This window comes from Ochotona princeps, chromosome 22 (assembly GCF_030435755.1).
Source record: "Ochotona princeps isolate mOchPri1 chromosome 22, mOchPri1.hap1, whole genome shotgun sequence".
In the NCBI taxonomy this organism is placed as follows: Eukaryota; Metazoa; Chordata; class Mammalia; order Lagomorpha; family Ochotonidae; genus Ochotona; species Ochotona princeps.
The window spans coordinates 6,031,074-6,054,461 of NC_080853.1; the positions used below are offsets into that span (position 1 = coordinate 6,031,074).

The 23,388-nt window shown below is 46.2% G+C and overlaps 1 protein-coding gene across 3 annotated transcripts in view; it reads right to left on the minus strand.

Moving 5' to 3' along the window:
• The window catches only part of TSHZ2 (teashirt zinc finger homeobox 2), a 708,208-nt gene extending 685,196 nt beyond the window's left edge, over window positions 1–23,012 (minus strand). The window contains exon 1 of one of the 3 annotated variants that reach the window (XM_058679408.1): window positions 22,895–23,012. The gene's annotated coding sequence lies outside the window, so the exon portion shown is untranslated. Of the gene's footprint in view, window positions 1–10,991; window positions 11,125–22,894 lie in introns of those variants that run through there. The other 2 variants (XM_058679406.1, XM_058679407.1) reach the window with 2 other exon arrangements.
• Window positions 23,013–23,388: the final 376 nt, after the last annotated feature.

The window sequence follows — 23,388 nt, forward strand, 5'->3', positions numbered from 1 at the left end:
GAGGCACGTTCCTCTGGGGACAAATACATGAGAAAATCTTCAAAAAAGATGCTTGGTTTATCACATGGTTCCTCTTCCCCATGGAGGAAGGAAGTTTCTTTGCTCCCACTGAGAAATCCAGTCTACCTCTTTGCAGGTGTGAGACAAAGCTCCGGCTCTGTAGCGCCTGTCCCTCAACAACACAGGTCATTCTAAAAAATAACACTTTGGGGGCTGAAAGGAGAAAGCTGCTCCTCAGGATCTGAATGAAACAGAAATCCAACAAGTCAATAACAACAAGAACCCATCCTACTCTGCAATTAAAATACAACCTCAAATCTGACCCATTAGTTTTTGTGGAAAACTGTATAACCGTACTAAGAATCTGATGAGAATCCCACTGCGTCAGACATTTAAATCTGTCACCTCTCAGACAATCCCATGAGATTAGGGAAACTCATGTCCATTTTACAGATGGAAAGATTTAAGCAAAACCTTAAAAAATTAATCATTCTTATATCCTGTACAAGAATATAGCTGAAAGATTTGTTTTTAAGATTTATTGGGTATTTTAATTAAACCTGGAATTACAGAGAGATGGGGAGCGATTCCATCTGCTGACTTACTTCCCAAAGGCAACTAAGGACAAAGCAGGGCTGATCCAAAGCTGAGTGCCAGGAGCTTCCTCTGCGTCTCCCATGTGGCTTCAGGGTCCCAAAGATTTAAGCCATCCTTCTGTGCATTCCCAGGCCATCAGCAGGGAACTGGATTAGAAGAGGAGCAGCCAGGGCACAGACCAGCGCCCATATGGGATGCCAGTGCTGCTGGTGGAGGATTAGCTTACTATGCTACCACAGTGGCCCCTACAATGGATCCTTTGGTCATTGCGTAGTATCCTTCTTCATCTTTTCTCATATTTTTCACGTCAGAGTCTATATTATCTGATATAAGAATGGCTATATCAGCTCGCTTTTCCAGTAGCCTGGAATATCTTTTTCTATCCTTTCACTTTCAGTTTCCATATATCTTTGTTGGTGAGATGTGTCTCTTGTCTGCAACAAATACATGGGTTTGTTTCCAGCTTCTTTCTGTGCTTTCTGGGACTTCCATAATTCTTCTATTATGTCTTTTAATAATATCCCTTAATTCTTGAGTATTTTTCTTAGCTTGACTTAATTCCTCTTCAGCTTTTTTACTTTCCCCCCATTGTTGAAGAACGTATTTTCCAATCCTGAGATTCTTTCTTCTGCCTCACCCATTCTATTATTGAGGCTTTCCATTGAATTTTTAATTTGCTCCATTGTGTCCTTCATTTCTAATAATTCTGCTTGGTTTTGTTTCATTGTTGCTATTTCCTGTGTGACATATTCCTTAAATTCCTTGAACTCCTGTACGTGCTTCTCATTGTTGTTAAGAAGCTCTATAACAAGTTTTTAAAATTCTCTATTCCCATTTCCCCAATGTCTTCCTCAGTTAACTCTGAGGCTGAAAATGGCTTTTGCTCCTTTGTAGGGGAGGCAACAGTAATATTCATTTTGCAACTGTCTCTTCTTTTGCTCTTAGTCATTGCTATTCTAAGTAACAGGTTCCCCTCCTTAGGGCCAGTTTCTAAGTTATGTTGTCCACTGGTCAAGAGGTCAGTTTTACTGATTACGTTCATTTCCTAGTTCTTCATTTGTAATCACATTTCAATTGCAGTTCGTTTCCTAGTTCTTTCATTTGTACTCATTGTGCCACTCCCTCCAGCAAGTGTCAGTCCCAGGCTCTTGTGCTAGGCTTCCACCAGTCTCCACAGCTCCAGCTCCTGGCTCACCACTCTCTACCCACTACAGTCCTATGCTGTGGCCACATCATGGCTTCACAGCCTTTCTCCCATTCCTAGTTCTAGCAGTGCCTGGGATTAGGGAGACACCAGCTGTCCTAACTCACTGTGTTGTCAACAGTGCTGGTCTTGCCAGAACTTGCTGGTTGTCAGGTCTGAAGGCCACCTGGACCTATTTTGGGTGGCAACCAAAAGACGCTAAGTCAGTACTATTTTCCCTGTGAGACCAGTGCAATGTGTTGAGCTGGAAGTGAGTTCTCTCCTAGCTCAGCACCTATGCAGCTCACTGTTGATCCTTCAGCCCCACAACCTTTGCCTCAGTACACAAAATGGTGCCTGCTGTGTACAGGTGGCGGTCTGGGCCTGTTGCCACCAGGTTTGGAGGCCACCCAGACCTATTTTGAGTGGAACATGTAAGATGTTAAGTCGATACTGTTTTTCCTGTGGAACCAGTGCAATGCATTGAAATAGATGTGGGCTCTCTCCCAGGTTCGTGCATATGGAGCTCACTGTTGTTCCTCTAGCACCCAACCTACCTGCCTTTTCCTTAGTACATAAAATGGCACCTGATGTGGTGCTGAGTTGGGGGTGGTTCTTGGCCTGCTAGTCATTAAGGTCTGGGGGCCACCCAGACCTATCTTGGGTAAAACCTGTAGGATGCCCTAGAGCTGGAAGTTTTAACAGAACAGAGTCTAGACTCAGATTTCTCCACTCAGTAATTACTTTGTGTGAAATTAAAGCCTATCTAAGTAAAGGTGACCATTAATCCGCTAGACATCAAACTTGAAGGGAAGTTTGTCAGGGAACAGTATAAAGTCTAAGAGTCAGAGGCTGGTGTTATAGGTGTTAAGCAGGTGATTTAGATATCAGCATCGCACATCAGAGGGTGGATCCAGCTTTCTGCTAAAGTGCCTAGAAAAGCAACAGATAACAGCCCAGGCACTTGAGTGCCTTTCACCCACACGAAGACCCAAGTGGAGCTCTGGGTTCCAGGCTTTGGCCTGGCCTGGCACAGTCTGAGCCACCGAAGCCAGCTGAAGAATGAACCAGCCACTAGAAGACATCTCCTCCGTTGAAGACAAGTCTCGTGACAAGAGAGCTGTTGCACATTGCTAGTGAATTCTTCCATCTAAGACCCTGTACCTGTGAACTTCATTTCTCATGTATGTCAAACATGCGAGCACACAGAGACTCAGCTGTCTAATCTAGAGGAAGACGAAATTAAAGCTGAGATTAGTAGAAATAAAAGAAAAATGAAACATAGGGTTGAATTTAGCCTCACTAGAGAAAATGAGGGAAAGCAATTCATGTTCCCACACACTGAGACCAACACCGCAATTGAGAAACCTCACAGCTTCCTGAGCAGTGAAACGTGTGAAGTCCCCTCCCATTCCCCATCTGCCTCACACTCTGAGCCTGGTGTCAGACTGTCCTGATTCAACTTGGAGCTCCACATGCATGAGCTAGAAGAGCCTGAAAAGTTTCTCCTCTTTTGTGAGCCCATTCTCTCACGAGAACATGGCAGGGATTCTACCTTCCTCAAAGTGTTACTTCTCCAAACGACCTAACTGGCAAGACAGATTTAGAACATCAGCTCAGATGTCTTGGCCAAGAATCATACAGTCCTTTCACTCCCTACTTCTGTGTCTCTCTTGAGTGGTCAGTGAGTAGTATGTAGTGATATGCATGTGGTAAACAGAGATGGAAAGTTCAGGATTACCCTTCAGAGAAGGCCATGCTGCCCGTGAGAAGGCAATGGGGTCAATAGTCAGCCCTGGATTTCTGATCCTGAGGGCATAGGTTGCCCCAGCTGTGAATGTCAGCTGGGTTCAGCCTCCACCCTTGGGGTGGCTCTCACGGTGATGGAGGGAGGTGAAGACATAAAGTCTTGGCTATTTGTATCCAATATAGGACACTCTGCTGAGCAATCCCAGTCTCAGAGCTTCCTACAAGGCAGGCAGAGGGGCAGCAGCAATGTCTCTGCCTAGTTCTGCTTCATCCTCTTCTCTTTACAGTAACTGATCCCAATCAACATCTTCAATCTCCAGTTCCATGTCAGGGTCTGCTTCTAAGGATCCACTCCTACATTACATAGTGAGGCACCAAGAGCCCTCTGCAGACGGATTTAATCTGAAGGCAGAGCATAACCACACCCATGCACCAGACCCAGGGAGCTCAGGCTCCCACAGGAAAGTTTGCACAAGCAATGAAAACATGACCGGAGTCTGGGAGTCCAACTGAACTGACTCATCCATGTTCTCTGACAGGAAGGCCAAATGACCTCCCTGAACCTTACGTGAAAATTAAAACTAATACTATTTCATGGGATCGATCCAGACAAAGCAAATAAAAATCATAGTGCATTGAAAACTGTTTATCACTGTCATCCTGACAGACCCCTCTGGGTCCATCATAAATTAATGCAGACAGGTATGACATTGGAAAAAGGTTCTTCCTCTTCCCACAGACTCAGTCTCCCTCTCTGTAACAGAGAACAAGTCATTCTTTCCCCCCAAATCTCCAAAATCATGATCAGCAGCAGCAGCAGCAGGAAAGCAAAGAACATTGTTATTCTTGCACAGGAGAGCTACAGCATATAATTAAATCATTAAGAGGGAAATTAAGTCCTCTAGCAATATTCTTCTAAGTATTTGTGGGCAAACCCATTAGCACGGTGCCCGTAAATCCCAAAGTTTCTTTGCATGCAGACTGAGTCACACAGCATCTCAGGCAAGAGGTGGGGTAGGGAGCAGGTGTGGTTTGAACTCCCTCCTATGGAGGGATATGGAAGTGGTGGTGGGGACATGGGTAGATGGTAATGACATGTTGTGATTGTATTTCATAAGCCCTTTAAAACCTAGCTGGCAAATCTCCCCTACCTGCAGCCAAAATAAATCTCATCTTTTCCCAGGAAACCATTCTAGAGCTTTTGGTTTCCCATTCACCAGTCCTCAGTTGTGCTGAATTCATTCAGCTTGGATTATTTGGGGAGGGGACATGGCGTAGGGGTCACTGGATAAATAAAACACACATCTTCCAGTGGGAAACTTTGGAGCAGTTTACCTGGCAGGGTTTTTAGAATAATAAATATAAAGTCAACTTCGATTCTGTAGCCAAATATATATTTATGCTATTGACTCGAATTCAAACTGACCAATTGGGTTGGCTGTCTGAGGCCTTCTTTTCATCCAGGCTTGAGTGTTTTCAGTCAATACGTTGATCATTTGCATGATGACCCTGCTTAAACCATTTAATAAAATGTAAGCAACATGAAAGCATACTGGAAGTGAGCATAACTCATTATTGTTGTTTATACGCTCATCAAAATCCTGAGGGGGGTGTCTGACCTGATTGGCAGTTTCCTCCAGAGTCATACAATAATTTTAGCTGTGAAAGGAAATTTTACGGCATGTAAGATTAGCCCACACTAATGCAAGGTCAAAAATAATAGAATCAATAGGCAAACTCAATACTGTTAACATTTTGAGAAAATTACTACCAGAAAACAATGTCAACAACAGATTGAAACAGGTCTCCAAAGTCGTCCCATTGATTTCCTTTCACTTTAGTGGCAATCTAACTTTTTCTTTTATGCAACATGGAATTTTCTTGGCCTTTCCCCCCCTCAGTTCAGTTTTAAACATGCAGCATTTCTCTTGTACCTTTTCTTGACTTATGCCAAACATTACATGTGTCAAAAAATGAACATGGTTGTCCATATCTAAGAGAGCAGAGGGTGAAGATTTATTCCATCGTGTAGAGCCTTCAGTGCGTCTTTAATTTAGGGCTCGGTTGATAAATTCAAAAGCTATTTAATTATAGCAAGGTACCCAAGTGCAAAAGTAAACATTGCCATTAATAAATTAGTAACTGAATTAGTTCCTTATAGTGGAACCACATGGCCTTGGCCGTGGTTCTATATCTGCTCTGTTGTATGCACCTGCCATCATCCTTGATGCTGAAAGCAGAGATGACTGTGTGACAGATCCATGTTCCTTGGTACTGTTTAGAGATAAGTGAGTAGCTACACATTAGCGATTATATTCCTTCTCAACTGACTTCTCTGCTTCAACTTTCCATATTACAGACTCCATCATCCCTCACCCCTTCTCCCACCCCACAGTGACTTAATTCAAGACAAATTCCTGAGAATTATCAGTAATCAATCTCTCTTTTCCCACAGTCAGTTATGGCAGTTTTAGCTCCAGAATCTACCCACCTCACTACCTCTCTGATTATTTCCTACACTTCATACTTGGGCCATTTTCCACTGCCTTCCAAGATATTCAGGAAGCTGGATTGGAAATGAAATACTTAGGACTTGAACCAGCAGTCTGACATGTGATCACAAGAGGCAGCTTGGCCCACTACTCCACGATGCTGGCTTCTGTTACAATACTCATCTTTACAAAACTCTTTACTAAGTGGCATCACACTTAATGCCAGACCTTCTTACCATGAATGACCAGGTCTCATATGACCTGATCCCTGGTTATACCTTCTTCCTCATCCTCGGTCACTTCTATCTCAGTTCCACTGGCCTCCTGTGTGACTCAAAGCATTTCAAGTTCTTTGTCGGAGCTCTCTCTCCTTCCAGGAGTACTTTTTCCATAGACTTATTTAAAGCCTTCTCTGAGCATGACATCAAATGATGCCGTTAGCCTAACTGTCACATCTCTTGGTTGCTTTTGTCATTGTTTTCCTTTCTAAAAAGCAGCTGGTACTATGACAATGGCTCTAGTATTTCAAGCCAGGTAAATCATTTCTTCTCACATGTATCTGCCCCTTCTTAAGCTTCACCTGCATGGATGGCAGAAATCCCTTCCATTATCAGATAATGACACCAACATGGTTTTTTGCTAAAATTTCCCATGGGTTTTAGACTTTCCCTCCAATCTCAGGGTTCTCGCTCCCCTCCCAGAAGCTCCTGGGCACAGGGAAAGGTTACTCCTCATGTTGTTGGGAAGACACTGTTAGCCCATGAGTTCCTTCTGCTCATGTCTTCAGCCATTGCCCCCCTGCACTTTCTGTAACTGTCACATGTGCCGTAGTCTCCCGGCTCAACAGTGGCTTCCACAGCAGTGGACATTCCCAGGTGGTGTTCACAAAGGGCAGCTCGTCTTTTGGGAGCTTTGTTGGGACCTGGCATCAAGGAATGTGGATCTTAACACTGCTTCTGGTCAATGAGACTTAGTAACTTGACTTCCTTTACTGAGCCCAGTCTTCCTCTGGGTTAAAGGTCCAAACATACTTGCCCATCCTCTCTGGTACATGTACTTACTTGCCCTCCCATCTTACTGGAGTGGGGCTGTGGGTGTGAGGCTGTTAATGATACTGACCTGCCCAAAGCCATATCAGACCCACCCTGCTAATACAGCGTCAATTCATGAGGCTCACATTGTCCCCAGTATTCAACGTTCCAGATGACTTCTGATCTAGAAGCAAAATACTGCTATCAGAATCTCCTCCCATCCTCTCTCCTTGCCACATTTTTAGGGTCCTTTTTCTAGACCCCAAGGGCCTTTCCATCCTATGTGATCAGAAATTCATTTTAATTTATAACCTAAACTGTCTCACTCTAATTTACATTTTGTGATCAGCTCAGTCAGCCTTTATTCCTGACATATAGTCATCTGACATTTACAGCTATCTGCTTTCAAATATCTATTTTGAAACTCAAAACTAAACCTAAAATAATTAGATTTTAGTAAGTGTTGCTTAAGGATGTGGAAGGTTTTTTTAATTTAAAACATCTCAAAATTGCAGGAAACTTTTAATTATGAAAAATACAACCATTTTTCCACCAAACAGCTCAACATTCAATCAACCATCAAAGCCAGGAATCTCCCATGAGCTCTCCCTGTTGTCTAGACCTCAGATCCAATTCATGTGCCTCCATTTATCCTAATGAAATTACTTTCAATTAAACGATCAAGTTCAGGAGCACCCATTGCATTCAGTTCTCACTCCCCTATCCTGTTCACTCCAGAACAACTCCTTCATTTTTCCTTCTTTCACAGTCTTCATACTTTGGAGAACCACACATCAATAATTTCACAGACTTCCTTCGACACACTGTCTACTACCACTTGGCTTCAGAGTTTTTGAGATATTAGGGCACAATCCAAAAACATGATTAAAAAGCTCCAGAGGTCTGGCACAGTAGCCTAGCAGCTAAAGTCCTCGCCCTGCATGTGCAAGGATCCCATATGTGTGCCGGTTCTAATCCCAGCGTCCCCACTTCTCATCCAGCTCCCAGATTGTGGCCTGGGAAAACAGTCAAGGATGGCCCAAGCCTTAGAACGCTGCACCCACATGGGAGACCCCGAAGAAGCTCCTGGCTCCTGGCTTCAGATCAACTCAACTCTGGCCGTTGTGGTCACTTGGAAAGTGAATCAGTAGACGGAGGATCTTTCTCTCTGTCTCTCCTCCTCTCTGCATATCTGACTTCCCAGTGGAAATAAATAAATCTTAAAAAAAAAAAAAGGAGGGGGGCAGGGAAGAAGAAGAAAAGAAAACTCCAAAGGCTGACTTGTGGGGTCACAGCCTGGCTCTGTCATGTCTAACTGAGCGATGTATAACTAACTTATGCTTCAGTTTTGTTGACAGTAGAATGGTAGTAACCATTTTGATTTTCTGCAGCTGTTGTGAGAATACTATTCTTCCTGCATCCCCAAAGCTTAAACTGCCAGAATGTATGTCCCCTGGTGGCTGCCATTACAAATGTGTGTGACTCTACCAGGGGAATAAATGAAGTGTGACCCACACTCTGAAAAGTTCCAAGGGACAGAGCCCAAGTCACCTACCTGGGACTGACTGACATTAAACTCTAACTTGGTTTCCTTCTCTTCCTGGCCTCACCATCCAACCCTCCCACCCCCATCCCTTCTGGTTTCCTGCTGGGATGACTTCCTAATGAATTACTTTCACACACATTCTCAGGACCTGCTTCTGGAAAAACATGAGACAATTCTAAGCTTTTAAGAAAGTGTTTTTGCCATCCTTGTGGCAGAGAGAAGACAGAGCAGCTCAGAAGGGGTTGGAGGTGCTCAGATGTGGACCACATGGGCAGGGAAGTGACATACACAGAAAAGACTTGGAAACAATCTCTAAAGAGCATACAGGGAATAGAGGACAGAGACAAATCAAGAATGAACCTAAGATATATGCAAATTATTTCATATGAGGAGCAAAACAGCACTTCAGCTTCAGAGAGCTGATAGTCTCTGAATCTCAGTTAATAATACTAAACATTGTCGGGAATGAAGACTGTAGAAACACAATAGAAAGTAATCGCTGGTACCACAGTCTCACAATGGGAAATTACAATACCCAGAATTTAATGGGTTTCATTTTTCAAAGTGAATATTTTGCTTTTACAATCTCTCACTGCCAAGGATGCTCTTGGATTAGAACTGATTAGAGACTCTTCTTTTATGTAGAAACAAGGCCCTTGGCTATTTACACAGATTGCTTAGCTTTGTCTAATTGGAACCAAACTCCTTGCATTGCTCGCCCTCCTTTAGGCTGTGATTCCTTTGACTGCCTCAGTAAAGCCTTCCATTTCTTCCCAGTTCAGGACCACAGTGACAGGAAAGGGACACACACCGAGGTAGTGGGTGACGCAAGACCAGAGTTCTAGCCCACCAAACCAGCTTTTGGCAGGTTCCCCTAACCTCCTGTTCCCCACTTCTCAGCTACCTTAATAACTGCATTTCATAAATATTCATTCAGTATTATTCTCCAGATTTGGTAGGATATTAAAGATGCAGGGAAGACACTATTCTAGTCCCAAACCTCCCAGAATTTACAGAGAACCCAACTCTCATCCCCATCCACAAAATGAATGTTTTCATAAAATTAATAGAACCAGAAAATGTACGTATGATTGGCCTTTGTATGATTTCTCTACCTACAATATTTAAGTGTCTCCATCTAGTTGTTATCAAACGTGATTCAAATGCATGCAGAAGAAATGACCATGTATGGTTGTGGCATTCCAAAGTCCCCATGTGGGACCCTTCAGAGTGCATCAATTCAAAATTCAGGTATTCCTTAGACCCTAAGGAATTCAATTCAGATCCGTAAAGTAACAGATATAGGACAGTCCCTATAATCAAATCTACTAGTTTCACAGTGAAACACGGATGTGCCCCCTCAGCAGCATTAATAAAAACTACTTCTATATGCATATACATTTAGTCCCACTTTGGCCATCAAATGAATCATTTTGAAAAAAATTAAAATAAACCACCTTTGGCCTTCAGGCTCTTTTTGGATTTCAAAGTCACGTGTCAGAAATTACCTTCCTATCACCCAACAAGGTTTGAAACAAGCAGGACATGAGTTAGGACTTAAAAACCAAATTTATCAAAGATATTCATTACAATTGCATTTGCTATAATGGTATTTGACCTATAGATGACCCAGCTTTATAAATAAACCTAAAGTACCTCCAGTTCCATTAATATTTCATTGATCCATAAAATACTCCCAAGTACTCAAATTTATCAGCCTCGTGGAAAGACTGTACCTGATGCAGACACCACGCATGCCAAGCATGGCCCTGGTGTCCTGGATCATAATTCTTGTGAATGCTAGTCGCCAGCTCTAATACCATTTTTAAGGCCTCAGGAGGGACCAATGGAAGCTGGTGTGACAGAACTGGACCATGCCATATGGTGGCTCGGCTTTTCCCATGCTCAAAATAGCAATATCCGGAGCGAGCCCTTTAAAATGCACATCAGGGCCAATGACATCCACTTGAGCCCCCCAGTGGTTTTCACAGCACCTAGAAAAAAAAGGGCAAATTCCTTTTCTGGACCTGGTGCTGCCCGACCTCCTTTCTTTACTTCTCCTTGCGCTCCAGCCACCTGGCCCTCTAACACCTCCAGGCCCCGTCCACCTGCACACCACGGCCCAGCAGGGCCCACCTGCACACCACGGCCGCGGCTGCTTCCCTCGGGTTCCAGCCTCAAGGTCGGCCGCGCACACCGCTCCTCAGCCTCACCTCCACCTGCCCGCTCTTTGTCACGTCCCCCTGTGCAATCAAAGCATCATCACTGTCTGACACCATGGTTGCACCTATTCGCTTTCCGACGGCTGCCTGTGCTTTTCTCATTCAGAATTGGGTCTGGTGGCTGGCTGTGGGAGGGAAGGCAACTGGGGAGGTTCCCCGGGAGCTACTCACAGTTGCCCTCACAGAGGCTCGTCCCGCGGGGAGCAGCAGCAGCAGCGTCGGGCAGCAGGAGTGTGGACGGCGGCTTCGGGAAGGAGACCAGGCAGCACTGGGCGGGCCGCTGAGGAGACCCCAGCTCCCACAGGTCAGCTGCTCTGGGACAGAGGCCGTCCCCAGCTCCCAGAGCCCCGGCGGAGGTGAGGAGAGGGCTTGGAGCGGGCGCCAGCCCGGACACTGCGCCCCGCGCCCTCCTCAGCGGACGCCAAGCAGGCCAGCGCGGGAAAAGGCGGGCCCGCCGCGGCGCGTCCTCCCTCTCCTACAGAAAAGCAGGCAGAAGGCACCTGCAGGCTGGCGAGGCGGCTCCGTGGGGCGGTCACGGGCCACCAGCCAGGGCAAGGAGCACGGCAGGCTCCACGCCAGGTCCTGGCCTCTCACAGGACAGCAGCGCCCAGGAACGTGCGCAGGTACAGGACTTGTTTAACAATGACTAGGCCAGGAGGTTGCCCGCGGGAAGGAGCGAGAACGCCAGCGGTGAGCTCCAGGGGGACGCCAGGCCTAGTCCCGCCACTATTTTGAGAGGCAAGGTCAGTGCCTTAACCTGGGCCTCAACTCAGGGTCTGAGCATGCGCCGGCCAACACAAGTGCATTCTGGGAAGGCGGACATATGGAGCCCAAAATTAAAGAGCCAAACAGGTAACACGGCTGCGAGTTAAACCGCTGCCTGCAACTCCAGCATCCTATATGAGCACCTGACGGCTCCACTTTCAATCCGGCTCCCTGTGTATGACCCGAAAAGGCAGCAGAGGATAGCCTAAGTGCCCAGACCCTGCACACGCGTGGGAGACCCAGAGAAAGCTCCTGACTCTTGGCGTCACTGTTGCTGGCGTTTGAGGGGGTGAACCAGCAGATGCGTCTCTTCCTCTCAATGTGAAATTCTGCCTTTCAAAATTTATAAGTTTATGCTTAAAAATTTGTAGATAAATTTTGAGATTTTATAAGATTTATAAATTCAGGAACTTATAAATTTTATTTATAAATAAGAACTTTAAAAGAGAGCGAGACTTTGCAGGAGTACATGCAAAAATTCCACCTCACCCGAACTTCCAGCTCCTGCCTAGGCCATGGCGGAATAACCCTCCCTCGCTGCCAACCAGCAGAGGGTCTCTCTCCTCGCCATTTCCGTGCCTTTGCCTGGCTGGCGAAACGCAGCAGCCGCCGCAGCTCCCTGGCAGCTTAAAGCCTCACGGGTTTATTATCACACTGTTCTGCAGGTCACAATGCAAAATGGGTTTCACGGGGCCAAGAAAAAGGCTGTGCTCTTTCTCAAGGCTCCAGCAAAAAAATCAGGTCCTCCTGGGCCCCTCGGCGGGTGCAAGGGGGCTTCTGCCAACACGTCTGCCTTTTCGGCCTCCTTCCCACTTACTTCGCTCATCTGAAGATCCTCTTAGTGACCTGGAGCTCATCCAAGCAACCTCCCCATCCCAGCATCCCCATGCTCCTTCTGCCATGCAAGGTGGCACAGTCACAGGTGTGAGGTGTGGCCATCTTTGGGCAGTATTATTCCACCCACCATGGGCTGCATTGAAGAAGTGGCAGCTGGAGCTCCGAGCATCTAATCGACATTCCAGGCAGCAGAGGGAGGACACATCAGCCCCTACGCCCTCCATGCTTTCAGGGGCTTTCCAGAAGTGCTCACAGCATCGTCACATACACCTCATTACCTCAACTAGTCTCAGGGTCATTCGTTCAAGGGAAAGACAGCTGAGACAGGAATTGGAGGCCGAGAGGATGGGTGTTCTGCCCAAAAGGAGGGCTTATGACGGAGGAGGAAGTGGGGACAGATCGGCAGAGGTCCCCAGCTGTCCACAGCACAGAAGTCCCGGCTCTTGACATAAGCACTTGAACCCTTTGCTGTGCTGATTGGCTCAGCCTGGTCACATGCCCAGCATTCTTATGCAAATGGAGCCAACTCTCCTGTGGGTCTGAGAATGGAGAGAAAAAGGATGATGCCATGGAGACCAGGGGGAAATGGCTGCAAAAGATGGTCAACACTCACTATAGATGGATTGCTGCTCCTTCCTTCCAGATAGATGCCTAGCAAGTTCATGTTAAATATGGTGTTCATCTTAACTGAGTCTCAGAGGTGACTGCAAGCAGCACTTGGCACCTGGGGTGTGTGTGGGGGGGGATTAATAAAAGTTTTTCTGGGTGTGTTAAGCTTCCATCTTTTTTCCAAGTACTTTCTGGCATCCAAGTACTTTTTCTGTGGGCATCTCTTCCTTTCTTTGGCTCTAAGTCCCACGTGTTGCTCTCCAAATGTGCCCAACTTTTCCTGCCAGTGAAAGCAGAAAACCATGCTATGTAAGAAAGGGCCTTTCTTCTTTTTTCTCAAGGGTGTGACGGCACTGTTGGCGGACCACGAATGAGCAAAGCTCCTTGGTTGTTATGGTTGAGATGACAGTAAACGCCATACTCACTTTTTTTTTTTGCAGGCCCATGAAAATCTTCAGAAACTGTGTGATTTTTAAGTAAAAGGATTATACTCAAGAAATCCCAACGATTCACGTTCTGCCATTCTAATGTCACCCAGTGAGCAAATGTTGGTCAAAGAATATGTCAACAGCAATTGGGTTCACCAGCTTTTGCCTGCAGATCGTAAAAGTGTTTGTGATTTTAATCAAAGTTTGTCATCCACCCAGAACTTAAGAAATGAATTCCATCAAAAGAAAATTTAAGCTTCTGAAAGTTACCTAGCCTAAAAGCAATCACAGTGAACTCTGGGTGCAAAAAGAAAATAAAAATCAATCATTACAATTATTTCACTAAATTATTTTAAACCGCAGAGTATCGAGAAGACTCAGGTAAATGTCGGCTGTCACGCCAACAAGCAGCGCTGTCCCCGTCCCTGACCTTTCTTGTTAAAATGCATGTCAGTATGCAAAACAGAAGTGTTCCACATCAGCACTGCGTGCACTCTCCATTTCCAGAGGTTCCCAAAATGATCTGCAGAAAATGGAACACAAAGGACAGTTTGGTTTCACTGGAGACGAGCCGAGCTTTCGGAAGTGGTCCTGCCTGAGCTCCAGCTCCTTCATCCTCTCAGCCCTGTTCTGATGGACTCAGAATGGAGCCTGCTTCAAAGCAAGGTGCGGTCCAGAGGGGTTCCACACACACAAACCTTCCCCAAATCCCTACTTTACACAGGGTCACCTCTGCCCATGTCCATCATGCAGGATCTAACCCCAGTGAAAAGAAAAACAATGAACTTCTCAGTGTTCAAGACAGATACGGCCGCACCAAAGTGGCCGGCCGCTCATAGAAGACCTGCACTGAGAACCTCTGGGTGTCTTGTCTTTCCCAAAACCTGGCGATCTCAGGTGTCAGGCAAGAGCCTAGGAGAAACCAGAAGACGCCCTTGAAGGAAAGTAAGTTAAAGGCAGTCAGCCAAAGCACGGTCTGAAAAGGGGTCTCATGTAGGGAAGTAGGAGGAGCTGTCACACTTCCCAGGTTGGAAGAGACCAGAGAGAGAAGTTTCCAGAATCAGGAACAAGGAGGATCTATGCAGAAAAGGCTGCCTGAAGACAAATGGGATCACAAGGAAATAACCAGACGGAATATCCCACAGGAAGGGTACCTAGATCCCCAAGACCAGCCTCCTCTCTCCTCTCCTGTGTCTGGCCCTGAGGAGCAAAGGAAGTGATGCAGCCGGGACAGTCAGTATGCCAGCCAGAGAGCAGTGGGGGAGGGTGAGCCGGGTTAGCCTGCGACCCTGTAGGCCACTCAGGAACTGGCTGGCACACTATGCAGGCCCCAGTGAGTTTCTCTGTCCACAGTACTTGTGGAAAACCAAGACGAACTGTTAGTGGACAAAGTACAAGGCCCAGAAAGGAGCATCTGACCATAACGGATTGTCAGATTCCCCAGGAACAGGCATTTTGTGCAGAGGTTAAGACGCCGTTGAGGACACTCATCTCAGTGCTTGGGTTCAAGGCTCAGCTCTACTTCTGATTTAGCTTCCTGCTAACACACATCCTGGGACAGCAGGCAGTGTGGTTCTAGTACTTGAGTCTTTGCCATCCATGTGGGAGATCTGGACTGTTTAAGGTTCCCAAGCTGCAGATGGCTCAGGCATAGGTGTTCACTTAGGGAATGAATCAGCACATAGAAGACAGCTCTCTTTTTGTCTCTCTCTTGCTGTCTCTCTTCTCTCTGTGCCTTCCAAATAAATAAATTTTTAAATATTATCTCCTCAAAGGAGTTCAAATAAAAATCATATGAAGCCAGACTATTCAATGCTGAGTTGCAAAATTCCATAGCAGGGGCTGGTGTTGTGGCATTTGGGTGAAGCCATCACCAGTAACTCCAGCATCATATATGGGCACCAACTGGAGTCATGGCTGCTCCACTTACAATCCAGCTCCCTGCTTATATGCCTGAGAAAGCAGTAAAAGATAGCCCGAGTACTTGGGTCCCTGCATCCATGTGGGAGACTCAAAAGAAGCTCCTGGTTTCTGCCTGGCCAGTTCTAGCTGTTGCAGCCACTGGAGAAGTAAGCCAGCAGGTGGAAGGTCTCTCTGTCTCTCCCTCTCTTTCTGTACTCTGGCTTTCAAATAAAAGCATCTTTTACAAAAGACTTCATGGTCCAAGAAGATATTCCTGATATGCAGTTAAAATTTCTAATACCAACTAGCCCAGAAAAGCCTCAAAAACATGACATAAACTCATCTTCATAAAGTAAAGACAAGTTTGGGATATTTTATATTGTTTATTCCCACAGAGGCTAAAATTATCAACACAATGCTGATGGATATTGGTTTTAAGAGAAAGTAACATTTGATGGCACTAGAGAGAACAGACGGTCACAGGTGGTGGGTTAACGCCTAACACAACCCCATCCTTGGCTCTCGGGTCAGCAGGTCAGATGCCCAGCATGGTGTAGCTGGGGTCTCCGCTCAGGACCTTATCAGACTAAAACCAACAGTTCAGCTAAGCAGTGTCCACATTCGCACAGTGTGGGGAATGATCCACCCGCAAGCTCAGCCAGGCACTTGGCAGAACTCAGTTCCTTATGGTTCTAAGAATGGAATCTGCATTCTCTTGCTGCCTGATGTGTCCAGAAGCTGTCCACGACTCACAGACACTACACTTCTTGGCATGTAGCCCCATCAACACAGCAGCAGTGGCGAAGCCCCTCCTACACTGAGCCCCTCTTGGTCTTTCAAACATCTTTTCTGAAAAACAATCTCTTGCAAGGCTCACCTGATTAGGCCAGGCCTACCTAGAATAACCTCTGTATCTTTGAAAGATAATTTATTTATTTTTACTTCAAAGGCAGATAGAAATCTTCCATCTATTAGTTCACTTCAAAAATGCTCTCAATAGCCAAGGACAGACAGGCCAAAGCCAGGAGCCAGAAATTCCATCTGGGTTTCCCACACTGACAAATGTCTGAAACGTAGGCACTTGAGCATGTGCACCGGTAAGAAGCCAGAATCCGGAGTGGAGGCAGAACATGAACCCAGGCACTTCACATGGGATGCAGGTGTCCAAGAGTCACCTTCACCTGCCCCAACCTCCCCATGTTAAAGTCAACTGATCACTCACTGTGATTGCTATGCAATAATCCTTTGGCAGAGGAGCGAGTACCATCAGAGCCACAGGTTTCTCCTACACTCAAGGAAAGGGAATTACTAAGTGTCAGACTGTCTAAGTTAGCTTTTTGTTACTACAATGAAATGATGAGACAAGCTACATGTGAAGGGAAGTGAGGTACACTGAGTTCACACGTTTGGAGGTTTAATGCCCAAATAGCATGATACAGCTTTTGGCAGATACCTCTGGCAGATGGGAGAGCTAACATGAAGGAAGGATCCAGTGAGTGTAAGTGGAGCAGAGAACGTGGGAAGGTCCAAGCTCTGGTTTTGTATCAACTCCTAGGAGAACTACAGGGGTCACAGAACACCTCCGGAGGACACCCCCCTAGGGACCTAAGGTCCTCCCACTGGGCCCTACCTCCTAAAGGCTCCAGCTCCTCCCAGTGGCACCACACTGAGGACCAAGACTTTAATGAACCTTCCTTTCACATCTAAACCATGGCAGAGGATCACTAAGGGCCATCCTCAAATTTGCCTATCACACCTTGCCACTCTCAACATGACACCCTGGTGCAGGAAGACCACAGGGCAGAGGAGAGAGCCCACATGGCCATTGATGGGTTACACATTCCTGAACGCATTAATTACCCCTGCTACCCGTGACCAGACTGAAGGGGTCCTCCCTGGGTTCAGCCTCTCTGGCCCAGGTAGCCAGGATGTGGCACAGGTGGAGTACATGCCTCAGAGAGTTACCAATCAGGAAATACAGTTGAACCCAAGTGCCCACCTAGCACATGCCCCTGGCACACAGCGGGTGAAGTGGAGCTGTCTGCTGTCAGAATTGGTATTGACAGTACTGTGCCTGTCTGTTCACAAGTGCATTGTTCAGCCAGAACAAAGATGCCCCTAGACTGAGTTCCCAGCAAAGCTGAGACGATCTTTGTCACACGTGTGGTTGAACATGGATTCCTGGAGCAATAACCCTGGTGGTCACTGACGCGTCAGCTCAGAAATAAATGCCAGTGGCCTCTGGCAAGAGAGGAACAAGGACGTCCCGTGTTCCAATCCCATCTACAAGATGGCTTATCATGCTTTATAGATTCCACAGACAGCAAACACACAAAGGCCTCTTCAAAAGGAGAAGGCTCGAGATCTTACAGCAGATGGACAGGGACATCTGTGGGATGCTGCGAAGCACGGAGCTTCCACTCAAAGCAGGCACCTGAGGGTCAGTCCCCCTCTCCCTACCTATTAAAGCTACAACCGGTCTGCAGCTGCGTTAAACAGTGTCCTATGTTGTGCTTTCTGTAAGACACAGCTCATTTCTGCTCCTTTGGCTTTATCCCTTAAGAAAAGGCACTGAAGGGGACAATGTGACAGGGCTGTGCCATTACTGGGGACTCTGTCCTTTCTAGAAGCACTGTCCCCTTTAACCGGTAACAGACAAAGAAGTACTATCCAATTTTGCCTAGAGTAGTGGCCTCCAAAGTGGGGGAAAAATTCAGAAACAAAAAACACATTAAACTTCTATTTATGCTTGGTTTCACACTAAAAAAAAGCCTCTTCCTCTCTCCTCCTTACTCTCCCAAGTCTCTGCTTTGAGAACAGCTATTTCTGGATTCCACACAAGTGTGGGAGCAGAGGATGAATTCTGTTTCTCCACCACAGAATAAGGTGACTATACTTGACAATAAATGTATAGCATTTTCCAAAGCAGCTATAGAGAGGATTTTGAATTTTCTACAAGGAAGTGGCAGGTACTGTTTTTGATGCACATACTGTGCTGATGTGACCGGTACACACGGTGTGCGCGGACTAGAACACCAGTCTGGAATCTGGAACTCACAAACATGTGCAATGATTGCATGACTAATAAAAAGGGAGCAAAGTTTTTCTGAAATTGGAATTCCAAATGGTGGATTCTTGAATTTTTGTCCACGGGGGAGGAGTCGAGAGGGACAGGGAGGTTGTGAAAGCAGTTGAACTTCCAGCATTTTGTATTTCAAATACAATCAAAATAAGCCACATAGGCAAGAAGCATAGATGAGAATGTTTCCTTCTGTGAAGAATTCTTGGTTATTTCCACAAATTAGAAATATCTGAGATTTGCCAAGCACATGCTTTCCAGTATTTTTTAAATGAAAATACACAAGTCAGATAAAGATTCGAAATACTTTTAAATACCTACTTTTAAATAGTCTATTATCCAACTGCTTTCAAATACTAATTTAATCTTCAAAACAGTGCAAAGATTGAGTCAACACTACGCACACTCCACTTTGAAATATCTACCAATCCTGAGATTTCTGGACTACTGGGGAATTTGCCTGAACGAGATGTGTTATTGGTCTGTAATAGACCTGCCTTGCAAGGCTAGAACCAGCAATTCCAGGATTCATTGCACTGTTGCTCTCTGCCTCTTCTCTGCTCACCATAAGGTGGCCTTGATATTCTGGTTCACTCTTCCTTCTCAGGAATGGAGTACCAGACTTGCATCCTGGAGAGCAGGTGACCGCTTCCCCCCAAAGAGATGACAGAAACAACTGGCACCCCCACCGATGGTTACACCTGGAGTGGTTTCCCTGAAGTCTGTGGACTGGGTGCAGAGCAGCGGCTCACCCAAAAGAAAGCATGAAATGCTGCTCAGAAGTAGGAGGGCAGAACTGTGGCAAGCAAAGCAAAGGAGTCCTTGGTAGCCAGATTACCAGGGACAAGGACAATATGTGGCCTGCTGTACATGAATTGACAGGTGGGATCCTGGTCATCTCTGCGTCCTTTGGGGTCCAAAAGCCTTAGACTCGGAACTCCAACAACAACAACAACAAAACACTCCTGCTCTGTGTGCTCACAAACCCACGGGCCTGAGACAAGGGTGCCAAAGGGAGTGTTGGTGCACACAGCCAAACCGCAGCTACACCCCAGCCACCCTCTCACCCTGCCTCCTGTTAGCTGTGTTAAAGTGGAGCTGATGACCAACTGGATGGGCTTCTAGTCAGTATTATAGGAGATAACATGTGAAGGAGCATCAGAGGTGGGGAATCCAGCCTGCCTGCCTTCTGGGAAGAGTCTGTGCCCCTGCTCACTAGCTAGGTGGACATGACCTCTGATGTGCTTTCCTCACATGGGAAATACTACCATCATCAATCCTTGTCCTTGCCTCCAGTGATTTGTGTATATGTATGATTAATATCACAGGTGCTCTGCACTGTTTCTGGGCAGAATTAGCATTCACACCAAGCAGCTGGTACCGGGTAGAGCTCTGCTTTCATGCTGATGCAAGTTCCAGGAGGACAAGGGTTTGTGCCTTACATAACAGAGCTCTGGTGTGGGTGGGAGAGAACCTGGTTCCCCCAACTTACACAATTGTTTTGTTGTTGTTGTTGTTGTTGTTGTTTTTTAATTATTTATTATTTAACTTCAGTAATTACATTGTATTATGTGACACAGTTACATAGATACTTGGGTTCTCCCCACCCCTCCCCAAACCCTCCCACCATGGTGGATTCCTCCACCTTGCTGCATAACCACAGCTCAAGTTCAGTTGAGATTTCCCCATTGCAAGCGTATACCAAACATAGAGTCCAGCATCTTATTGTCCCGTCAAGTTCAACGGCTTATTAGGTATACCCTCTCTGGTCTGATGACAGAGCCAGCAGAGTATCATCCCAGTCAATTGAAAGCTCCAACATACCATCAGCAAAAATTTACATCATTATGGAATTAATTGACATAGTAATGAGTAACCAATATGTTAAAAGTAAATGCGAGTTCCCAGCCACCTTCTGTGACCACCTCACCTATACTTCAATTTTAGTTTATACACAACATATAACATTCAAAACATAACATGTTATACATAACATCATATCATCTTAAATTAAGGCAAACATGTGGTATTTAACCTTTTGGGATTGGCTCATTTCCCTTAGCATTATGGTTTCCAGTTTGGCCCATTTGGCCACAAAGAACTGCATTTTGTTTTTTTTAATAGCTGAGTAGTATTCCATGGAGTAGATGAACCATAGCTTTCTTATCCAATCCTCTGTTGATGGGCATTTTGGTTGTTTCCATGTTTTTGCAATTACTGATTGTGCTGCTATGAACATAGGAGTGCATGTTGGTTTCTCATAGAACAAGTGTTCTGGATATATTCCTAGGAGTGCTATTGCTGGATCATACGGTATGTTGAATTTGAGTTGTTTGAATATTCTCCATACTGATTTCCATAGAGGCTGTACCAGCCTGCAGCCCCACCAGCAGTGGAGTAGGGTTCCCTTTTCCCCGCAACCTCGCCAACAAGTGTCGTTGGTGCTTTTATTCATGAACTTACACAATTGTTTAAACAAGTCTCCTGCTAAGGACAGATTCGGGGTGCAGACTTGATACAATTGTGATGACTAGGAGACAGGGACAGTGGGAGGACTTTTGGCGACGTGCCCTCAGAAGGGCCTCTTTAGGACTGGATTGGTTATTTCACCCAAGGGCAGCCTAGCTTCTCTCTCTGCTAACCATGCGATTGTTCCTACACTCCCATTCCATACTGGCCAGCCTCCACCAGACACCGGACTCCTGGCATTGCCACATGCTGATCTGTGCACCTCTACTGTATGTCGAAATAAACTTTCTCTCTCCCAAGAGGCTCCTCAACGATATTTTAGTTAAACAAGAAAAAGCTGATACAAGACATAACTTTGAACAGTGGGTGACACATAATAGATGTTAAAAAAATATTGGCTAGATACCTAGCATATATTTAATGCTCCCTCAACCTCAGCCCTCTCTTCTATAGTTGGCTACATTTCCTAAATTTTCCAACTGGTATTTTATAGTGAACAACAATTATCAAGTGCCTATTTTATCTCAGCTGCTTATTCACAGTTTGGGAACAGAGCAGTGAGCAGGACATACAGAAAGCAGGTGCTCCTGGGTGGGAGGCAGCTGTCCATCAGGTGGTGATGAGACCTGATAAAGAAACATAGCACTGTGCAGTGAGGAGTAGGGAGGAGTGGGCAGCTGAAAGTGTGTGGTCAGAGATGGCTCCTGACAAAGTGGCTTTTGAGCAGACGCTAGAAAGATGGGAACACAGTAATCAAACAGAATCATAAGTGAAATTCTGAAGTGGTGCCATGATTGAACTGTGTGTCCCAGACAGAGATGTGCTCAAGTGCCAACTGCCAATACCTGTCGATATGACCTAATTTGGAGGTAGGGCTGTTGCCAGTGTCATCAGATTAAGATGAGGCCATGCTGGATTGCTGAGAGGCTTCATCCAATGACCAGTGCCTTTACATGAAGACAAGAGATGGGGAGATGCTTTGGGAGGCCTGCACGTGATAACTGAGCCAAAGCTACAGCACTGGCTCCTCACACCAAGGAAGGCAAAAGAAGACAAACATGGTTGCCATACTAGAAATTCAGAGAAGTCCTCAAAACAGACCCCCAGAGAGTGTTGGCAAGAGTGTCACCTCCCTATGCCTGGATGCCAAACCCTGGGCGTCCAGCCCTGGGAGAGAATGCATTTCTGTCATTTTAACTCCCTGGGTAGGGGTGCTTATGATGACAGCCCCAGAAACTTATACGTGTGGGACTGAGCCTGGCATGCTCCAGGGACTGAGAGGAACCCCAACAATGTGGGCTGTAGCAGGGCAAGCCCAGGAGGGCAGAGAGAGGGAGAGCTGCTCTATCTAATGCCAACACCCTGGGTGGCCAAGAGGAAAGTCTACACCTAGAAGACAAGGCAGGGGAAGGACATTGCCTGATTCATTTTTCTTTTTCGGTTTTCTTAAATATTTACTTATTTATTTATTTGGAAAGGCAGATATACAGAAGAGGAGAAGAGACAGAAAGGAAGATCTTCCATCCATTGATTCACTACCCAAGTGGCTGCAATGGCTGGAGTGGAGCCAATCTGAAGCCAGGACCCAACGCCTCTTCCAGGTCTCTCACGTGGGTGTAGGATCCAAAGGCTTTGGGCCAGCCTAAACTGCTTTCCCAAGCCACAAGCAGGGCGCTGAATGGGAAGCAGAGCCACAAGTACATGGGTGCCCATATGGGACCCCCCTGTGTATAAAGGGAGGACTTTAGCCGCTAGGCTACCACGCTGGACCCTGATTAGGTTTTTTAAAATCACTTGGACAGGTGTGATATGGGACACGCGACAAAGCAGGGGGACCCGCGAGCCTGGAACAGCAATGGGTATGCAAGGGCATCAAGCGGCATCATGTTTGCCACACGGGGTGGACGTGGACCAAGTGAGTCTAGTCGCAGCCGCACACCCTGGGTTCACAGAAAGTGTGTCACTGCACCTTCCCCTCACTTTACCTTGGAACATAATCCAGCCTCTTTCTCCCATCCTGAATTCACTGGCCATGTTCCAAAGGTGAGGCAAAAATTCTCCTACAACTATAGATAGAAACATGCATGGACACATGTGCAGTATCTGTCCTTGTCTGATGGGACTTAGTTCAGGGAGAAAGAAGTACTGGCTCCAGTAATGCAGGGTCAGCCAGGGTTTTCTCTTTCTTTCTGTAAGTATGAAAATGCTGCATTTTGTATTTTTCCCCCACTGTGATCATTCTGTTTTTGTGACTGTGTATTAGTTACCCTGGCAACATGGTAGACTTGGATCTTATTGGCCAGGTTGTCAGATTCATTGTGAGAGCTGGGGGCCCAGCTTTGCGTGGTGTATATGTGAATGTCAACTGGAGCTGCAGAGACATGCGTGGCCAGAAAAACCTGACGGAGCAGAACTCCCGCACCCCACTGCCCCCCTTCTCCACCTGCTGTGTGGACTGTCCCTTGCACGGCTGTTGGGG